Raw genomic sequence first — 9,373 nt, 5'->3', positions numbered from 1 at the left:
CAAAAAATCTGCCAATTAATGAAAGCGGCGGTGGTTCACATTTTGCCCAAACCCCCCTGCAGTTTTCAAAATATCCCAAACATCCAAAATTCGATACCTGAGCCATATTTTGGACCCAAATTCTGGATCTCTGCACCTATTCGCAGTTTGAAATTCCGACTTTTTATACCAAAAATATGCCAATTACTGAAACCGGCGGTGGGTCACATTTTGCCCAAACCCCCCTGCAGTTTTCAAAATTATAGCATAAGAACTCTGTTTAGTGTTTGCAGGTAATAGTTGTGTGTGTGTAAACTAAAAGTCTCTGAAAATGTAATAAGTTATTACGAAACGCGTTCAAGTGTCGCGTCAGACTAGAAATAAACATGAATTTTGGAGAATTGATTTTTCAATTACCATCAACAGTGAAAAGAAACATAAGAAAGATCGAGAAAATTCGTGTTAGAATGACTAATCTTACTTTTTCGGTCATATTTAATAATATATATATATATATAATATATATACGCATATATAATATTATATATGTGTATATAATATTATATATTTATTTCTGTTTTACCTTTAGGCCAATTCTAGGAGGAGGGATGCTGGCTTATCTCGAAACCCGGATGTTTTGTGCAGCAACGCCTCGTTTGGATCAAGTTATTCCAAGAGAAAACAATGCTGAAACATCTTAGATAAAAGCACCCGGGGTCGCACAGTTCGGAGCTGAAGGGTCGATTTGGGGTCAAAGTGCCTGGAACCCGTCCAGGTATCTGTAGGTAAGCCATCCCAGGTCTCAGCATCCGCCTGAGATGAAGTTGTCATCCGGGCCAGATGAAATCGACCTGCTGAAGTTGAGACCTCCGGTGTGCGCGCGCGCGTGCGTGTGTGTGTGTGTGTGTGTGTGTGCCTTCCATGTCAGGAGGTGATAGGGAAGGGGGGTCCGGTTTTACGTTTTGGCTCAAGATATTCATGGTAAACAAATATTCAACTTGTTTATGTCTCGTGTAATGAAAATATTTGTTTACAAATGGTCCCTAGTGTTACAGGTGGTCCCTGGTGGTACAGGTGGTCCCTAGTGTTACAGGTGGTCCCTGGTGTTACAGGTGGTCCCTGGTGTTACAGGTGGTCCCTGGTGTTACAGGTGGTCCCTGGTGGTACAGGTGGTCCCTGGTGGTACAGGTGGTCCCTGGTGTTACAGGTGGTCCCTGGTGGTACAGGTGGTCCCTGGTGGTACAGGTGGTCCCTGGTGGTACAGGTGGTCCCTGGTGGTACAGGTGGTCCCTGGTGGTACAGGTAGTCCCTGGTGTTACAGGTGGTCCCTGGTGGTACAGGTGGTCCCTGGTGGTACAGGTGGTCCCTGGTGGTACAGGTAGTCCCTGGTGGTACAGGTGGTCCCTGGTGGTACAGGTGGTCCCTGGTGTTACAGGTGGTCCCTGGTGTTACAGGTGGTCCATGGTGTTACAGGTGGTCAATGGTGTTACAGGTGGTCCCTGGTGTTACAGGTGGTCCATGGTGTTACAGGTCGTTCTCGGTGTTACAGGTGGTCCCTGGTGGTACAGGTGGTCCCTGGTGGTACAGGTGGTCCCTGGTGGTACAGGTGGTCCCTGGTGGTACAGGTGGTCCCTGGTGGTACAGGTGGTCAATGGTAGTACAGGTGGTCCCTGGTGGTACAGGTGATCCCTGGTGTTACAGGTGGTCCGAGGTGTTACAGGTGGTCCCTGGTGGTACAGGTTGTCCATGGTGTTACAGGTGCTCCCTGGTGGTACAGGTGGTCCCTGGTGGTATAGGTGGTCCCTGGTGGTACAGGTGGTCCGAGGTGTTACAGGTGGTCCATGGTGGTACAGGTGGTCCCTGGTGGTACAGGTGATCCGAGGTGTTACAGGTGGTCCATGGTGGTACAGGTGGTCCGAGGTGTTACAGGTGGTCCATGGTGGTACAGGTGGTCCATGGTGGTACAGGTGGTCACTGGTGTTACAGGTGGTCCATGGTGGTACAGGTGGTCCCTGGTGGTACAGGTGGTCCGAGATGTTACAGGTGGTCCATGGTGGTACAGGTGGTCCGAGGTGTTACAGGTGGTCCATGGTGGTACAGGTGGTCCCTGGTGGTACAGGTGGTCCGAGGTGTTACAGGTGGTCCCTGGTGGTACAGGTGGTCCCTGGTGGTACAGGTGGTCCGAGGTGTTACAGGTGGTCCCTGGTGGTACAGGTGGTCCATGGTGTTACAGGTGGTCCCTGGTGTTACAGGTGGTCCCTGGTGTTACAGGTGGTCCCTGGTGGTACAGGTGGTCCCTGGTGTTACAGGTGGTCCCTGGTGGTACAGGTGGTCCATGGTGTTACAGGTGCTCCCTGGTGGTACAGGTGGTCCCTGGTAGTACAGGTGGTCCCTGGTGGTGCAGGTGGTCCCTGGTGGTACAGGTGGTCCCTGGTAGTACAGGTGGTCCCTGGTAGTACAGGTGGTCCCTGGTGGTACAGGTGGTCTCTGGTGGTACAGGTGGTCCCTGGTGGTACAGGTGGTCCCTGGGGTTACAAGTGGTCCCTGGTGGTACAGGTGGTCCCTGGTGTTACAGGTGGTCCGTGGTGTTACAGGTGGTTACAGGTGGTCCCTGGTGGTACAGGTGGTCAATGGTAGTACAGGTGGTCCCTGGTGGTACAGGTGATCCCTGGTGTTACAGGTGGTCCGAGGTGTTACAGGTGGTCCCTGGTGGTACAGGTTGTCCATGGTGTTACAGGTGCTCCCTGGTGGTACAGGTGGTCCCTGGTGGTATAGGTGGTCCCTGGTGGTACAGGTGGTCCGAGGTGTTACAGGTGGTCCATGGTGGTACAGGTGGTCCCTGGTGGTACAGGTGATCCGAGGTGTTACAGGTGGTCCATGGTGGTACAGGTGGTCCGAGGTGTTACAGGTGGTCCATGGTGGTACAGGTGGTCCATGGTGGTACAGGTGGTCACTGGTGTTACAGGTGGTCCATGGTGGTACAGGTGGTCCCTGGTGGTACAGGTGGTCCGAGATGTTACAGGTGGTCCATGGTGGTACAGGTGGTCCGAGGTGTTACAGGTGGTCCATGGTGGTACAGGTGGTCCCTGGTGGTACAGGTGGTCCGAGGTGTTACAGGTGGTCCCTGGTGGTACAGGTGGTCCCTGGTGGTACAGGTGGTCCGAGGTGTTACAGGTGGTCCCTGGTGGTACAGGTGGTCCATGGTGTTACAGGTGGTCCCTGGTGTTACAGGTGGTCCCTGGTGTTACAGGTGGTCCCTGGTGGTACAGGTGGTCCCTGGTGTTACAGGTGGTCCCTGGTGGTACAGGTGGTCCATGGTGTTACAGGTGCTCCCTGGTGGTACAGGTGGTCCCTGGTAGTACAGGTGGTCCCTGGTGGTGCAGGTGGTCCCTGGTGGTACAGGTGGTCCCTGGTAGTACAGGTGGTCCCTGGTAGTACAGGTGGTCCCTGGTGGTACAGGTGGTCTCTGGTGGTACAGGTGGTCCCTGGTGGTACAGGTGGTCCCTGGGGTTACAAGTGGTCCCTGGTGGTACAGGTGGTCCCTGGTGTTACAGGTGGTCCGTGGTGTTACAGGTGGTTACAGGTGGTCCCTGGTGGTACAGGTGGTCCCTGGTGTTACAGGTGGTCCGTGGTGTTACAGGTGGTCCCTGGTGGTACAGGTGGTCCCTGGTAGTACAGGTGGTCCCTGGTGGTACAGGTGGTCTCTGGTGGTACAGGTGATCCCTGGTGGTACAGGTGGTCCCTGGGGTTACAGGTGGTCCCTGGTGGTACAGGTGGTCCCTGGTGTTACAGGTGGTCCGTGGTGTTACAGGTGGTCCCTGGTGGTACAGGTGGTCCCTGGTGTTACAGGTGGTCCGTGGTGTTACAGGTGGTCCCTGGTGGTACAGGTGGTCCCTGGTGGTACAGGTGGTCCATGGTGTTACAGGTGTTCCCTGGTGTTACAGGTGGTCCCTGGTGTTACAGGTGGTCCCTGGTGGTACAGGTGGTCCCTGGTGGTACTGGTGATCCCTGGTAGTACAGGTGGTCCCTGGTGTTACAGGTGGTCCGTGGTGTTACAGGTGGTCCCTGGTGGTACAGGTGGTCCCTGGTGGTACAGGTGGTCCATGGTGTTACAGGTGGTCACTGGTGTTACAGGTGGTCCATGGTGGTATAGGTGGTCCCTGGTGGTACAGGTGGTCCCTGGTGGTACAGGTGCATGGTCCCTGGTGGTACAGGTGGTCCGTGGTGTTACAGGTGGTCCGTGGTGTTACAGGTGGTCCCTGGTGGTACAGGTGGTCCCTGGTGGTACAGGTGGTCCCTGGTGGTACAGGTGGTCCATGGTGTTACAGGTGGTCCCTGGTGGTACAGGTGGTCCCTGGTGGTACAGGTGGTCCGTGGTGTTACAGGTGGTCCCTGGTGTTACAGGTGGGCCATGGTGGTACAGGTGGTCCCTGGTGGTATAGGTGGTCCATGGTGGTACAGGTGGTCCCTGGTGGTACAGGTGGTCCCTGGTGGTACAGGTGGTCCATAGTGTTACAGGTGGTCCCTGGTGTTACAGGTGGTCCATGGTGTTACAGGTGGTCCCTGGTGGTACAGGTGGTCCATGGTTTTACAGGTGGTCCTTGGTGTTACAGGTGGTCCATGGTGTTACAGGTGGTCCCTGGTGGTACAGGTGGTCCCTGTTGGTACAGGTGGTCCGTGGTGTTACAGGTGGTCCGTGGTGTTACAGGTGGTCCCTGGTGGTACAGGTGGTCCCTGGTGGTACAGGTGGTCCATGGTGTTACAGGTGGTCCGTGGTGTTACAGGTGGTCCGTGGTGTTACAGGTGGTCCATGGTGTTACAGGTGGTCCCTGGTGTTACAGGAGGTCCGTGGTGTTACAGGTGGTCCCTGGTGGTACAGGTGATCCCTGGTGGTACAGGTGGTCCATGGTGTTACAGGTGGTCCCTGGTGTTACAGGTGGTCCGTGGTGTTACAGGTGGTCCATGGTGTTACAGGTGGTCCCTGGTGTTACAGGAGGTCCGTGGTGGTACAGGTGATCCCTGGTGGTACAGGTGGTCCATGGTGTTACAGGTGGTCCCTGGTGTTACAGGTGGTCCGTGGTGTTACAGGTGGTCCATGGTGTTACAGGTGGTCCCTGGTGTTACAGGAGGTCCGTGGTGTTACAGCTGGTCCTCGGTGTTACAGGTGGCCCCTGGTGTTACAGGTGGTCCGTGGTGTTACAGGTCGTCCCTGGTGTTACAGGTGGTCCGTGGTATTAGGAAATACTTTGCCTATCCATACCCAATTATGCAAAGGAAGTAGGGATGTGGTCTAGGGGTAGAGGATAGGCCGGTCGGGATAGGCCTAAGTTAAATGATTTAAGCAATATTATTAATTATTCACTACAACCCATCCCCCCCCCCCCCCCGCCTCTGCCTCCCCTGATTCACACGAATTAAGTTCTGGTCAAGTGTTACATATTCGTGCACATTAAGAGTGACCAAAGTGACGAGACTTTGGAGAAGAAAAAGGGAAGGAAAGACAGTAGAAAAGAAGAAAATAAAAACAAATTGACCAAGAAATTTTTGAGGGATTAAATTTACGTCTTCATAGGATTCTTACGTTTGATCAGGAGTCGCTCCCAGTGGTAAGAGAGAAGCTAACAGCATCTCAGAGACTCATAGATATAGTGGAAAATGATGAGGTAATTAGGATCACGAAATGAAACTGAGGGAGCGAGATAGTTATCAGGGGTAAAGCGCTAAGCCCTTACGACTATATAGCACTTGGAAGGGATCAGGATAACGATTTGGGATGGGTCGGGGGGGATGGAATGGTGCCCAACCACTTGGATGGTCAAGGATTGAACGCCGTCCTGCATGAAGGATATAACCATATGCATATAGACTTAAAAATAAGAGAGCAGCCACAGTATATCTGTATGGCCCAATTAAGGAAATTAAGGGGACCCAATTAACCCTCTTTCTCCCATATTTCTATTCAGTTTATTCCTTGAAACATATTTACCTGCCTTAAAAATGGAATAGGGTGTCACTTTACCTGCGACAGCCCATTCCATTCATCAGCATGTCTGTTCCTGAACCAGTACTTCCCTACATCCTTTTTTATTTATATTAATCCTGAATGTACTCATTGTCGGATGAAGGTGCAGAGGCCGTCGGCCTTCGTCCAACATTGATATTTAACGATTCTCTAAGAAGTGGAGAGTTGCCTTGAAGCTGGAAGACGGCAATTGTTGTTTGAATTCTTAAGAAAGAAGCCAGGAAAGTAGCGCTTAATTAGCGATTAGGGCCACTTAAAACATGCTTTGCAAGCTGTTTAGCAGAATAGTAAGAATACAACCAGCAGAGCAGCTTGATAGAATAAGATTCACATATTAGCATATGAATCTTGCCCAATAAGGCTGTCTTAGTTCCAGTAAAATTTGATCCTATGCCTTTACTGATGGCTCTGTGCAGTTAGGCACTGGTAGAACAGGTTGTGCATGTGCAGTGTATAAAGGGAATGAAATGATCATGACTAGTACACAGAGACTGAACAACTGGGCAAGCACGACACAGACCGAGCTATTGGGTATTTATCTAGCCACTGAATACCTTAAGCTCAATGGTGGTGGAGTTATTTTCTGTGACTCTAAAAGTGCTCTGCAGTCCTTAAACAACCCATCACAATGTATGTCTGAAGTAGCTTGTAATATTAAATGGAATGTAATTTTTGCCAATGATAATAACTCTTGTATAAAATTTGTGTGGATCCCATCCCATGTTCGAGTTGGAAAACATGACTTTGTAGATCAATTGGCCAATGAGGCTTGCAGGAAAGAAAACAATGATTATGACTTTGGACTATCTAATGCAGTTATTAGAAACATACAAATTAAAGAAATTAATTCAGATTTAGAAGAACTAAGAAATGCCCAGAGACCTGAAAGCTGCAGTATTAAAAGTTATGACAAATTTTGTAATAATAGGTATTTGTATGGTCAGTACAGTAACCGGACCAGGCAATGTGATGTAGTCATTGCGCGAATTCGCCTTGGCTATAGACACATCTGGCAGGTTGGTGAGGCTGAGCCACTACCAGAATATTCAGATTGTAAACTCTGTGATAAACCTTTAATGCATTCACTAGAACAATATATTGATGAATGTGAAACCGTAGAGGACTTTAGACCTCCTGGTCTCTTGTACCACCAACTGTGTAACTATTTTATTGACTCAGGTGTTCTGGATGACATCCTAACAATTTACCCAAAATTTGCTTGTCCATTTTAAAGAATGAAGAACAATTTTTATTTATATTACTTCTAAGCTGTATCACTTATGAACCCATCCCTGCCCTTGTGTGGCAGTGCACAATAGAAAGTTGTTTTCACATATCCATACATTAAAACATTGATTGTAACCATGATATATATGCTCCAGCCAACAGTTTAGACCTATTGTCTTATGTATGACCCTCTGTCCTGCGTGACAGTGAATACTAGCATTATCCTCAATTTAATAAGACTATCAAAATCCTCAGATTAGGCAAAATTGTAATTAATTTTGTCAATAAAGATGTTAATAATAATAAATTGATGAGGACTTGCTTAGCTAAATGAATTGTGGGGTTCAGTCCCTGAGCCCATTTATGTGCCTGTGTAACCCTTTCCACTACTGCCCACAAGATGGGTATGGGGTGCATAATAAATGAACTAAACTAACTGATGAGGACAGGAAACTGTGGCCACTAAGAAGAAATCTACCATATGAAGGCAGAACAAATTCAATGGAACCTTGACGAAGCCAAATGGTTTTAATTAAAGTAGAAATGAGAATGATTTCTTTTGTTTACAAGTTCACAGGGAAAGGAGAGTCGGTGAAATTTCATACAACAGTAACCTGACAAAGGAACTGGAAAGAGGAAGGGAGTTAATGGAAATAGAAAAACATGTCTGAAAATATTAAACGCACACATGTACAGGATAAAACAAAAACAACTGGGCTTAAAGGATTCAATACAGCTGAAAATACAGTACCTGATATTGTCGCTCTGGAGGAGACTAAACTGGAAGATTTTTTTTTTTTTTTAAATGAAATGGTCTTCCCGCAGCCCGTCCACCTAAGGTCTCCCAACGTCAAGAAGCTGTCGTACTAAAGTGCCCTTATCCTAACCTCCCAGAGGACCCAAAACAGAAAACATATGTCAACTTCGCGAGCCGCTGGTATTTTCTAGTGTGAGGATTTTTGGCCTTAGGCAGAGTAAACGTCAAAATGCGACGCTCTGTTAGGAGGTCGGGTTGACTCTCAAGGGGCATTCAGCTTTGAGACTTGGCAGAAAAGGTTGGGGCAACGCTGTACTAGTGAAGGAGAATCTAACGGTAAAATAATGTGTTCTCGACAACACACGAGACGAGGCCATAATTCCAGCGGATATCTGCAACCAGAGAGACAAAATGGTAGTCAATATTTTCTACAGTTGGCCGCCAAACAACACACAGACGAAGGATGAAACAGGCAACTAGCGAGAGGGTCTTGTAATGAGGATGAGTATCTATTGTAATGAGTCTTGTAATGAGTATGAGTGAGATAATAACAAAAACAGAGATGAAACACGCTGTATAATAACTTGGAACTTTAACTTTAGGATAAAAGACCCAGAGGCCTATGATGCAAGGATTAAAGTGGCAGTAGAATCATGAACCTCTTCCTGGGGACATTCACGTATAAGCACACTAACAGTTAATGAGAATGGTATACAGCCTGTTGGACCAAGCTCTCACAAGTCAAGCCTGGCCTCGGGCCGGGTTTGGAGAGTAGAACAACTCCCAGAACTCCATCATGCAGGTATAAAGCAGGTAATGAAGGGAGGACATGTTTGGTAAGAAAGGAGAAGAGATATTTGACCTGCAGTACCTGCCTTCACTAGGTAAGAATGACCATATACCTTTAGAAATATATTGTGCAATACTCTATATTATAGGAGCAAGCGGGAAGTGTGACGATAGAGAAACTTGACTTCATGAGACGACAATTTAGATTTAGCTGAAACAGTTTGTTGTTAAGGAAGAAATAAAGAGTTGCAGTTTCACCAGGTTCCTAAACTGGAGCACAATGACTAATAACTTTGGGGAAAAATATTAGTATCTAAAAAATGAAGACAATTACCAAAGACAGTATATATCATACTGTCATTAGGAAGGTACTACAAGTTTCCCTTCTAGCTGTATTACTGTTCATTGTCTATTAAACGATAGACCAGAAACTATTCAGAGTACATGAACATGTTTGTGATACAGGTGATGCTGAGTTACTCGTGAGAGTAAAAGAATTGATGACTGCCAGGCCTTTCAGTACACAATTTCATATATGCAAAGTTCATAAAATAGTGAAAAAATATGAGTCATTGAATTGAACTATGAATATTCGGAAA

The sequence above is a fragment of the Procambarus clarkii genome, chromosome 49 (genome assembly GCF_040958095.1).
Source record: "Procambarus clarkii isolate CNS0578487 chromosome 49, FALCON_Pclarkii_2.0, whole genome shotgun sequence".
Classification (NCBI taxonomy): Eukaryota; Metazoa; Arthropoda; class Malacostraca; order Decapoda; family Cambaridae; genus Procambarus; species Procambarus clarkii.
The sequence above is the reverse complement of the archived record's forward strand: the minus strand, read 5'-3'. Positions refer to the sequence as shown.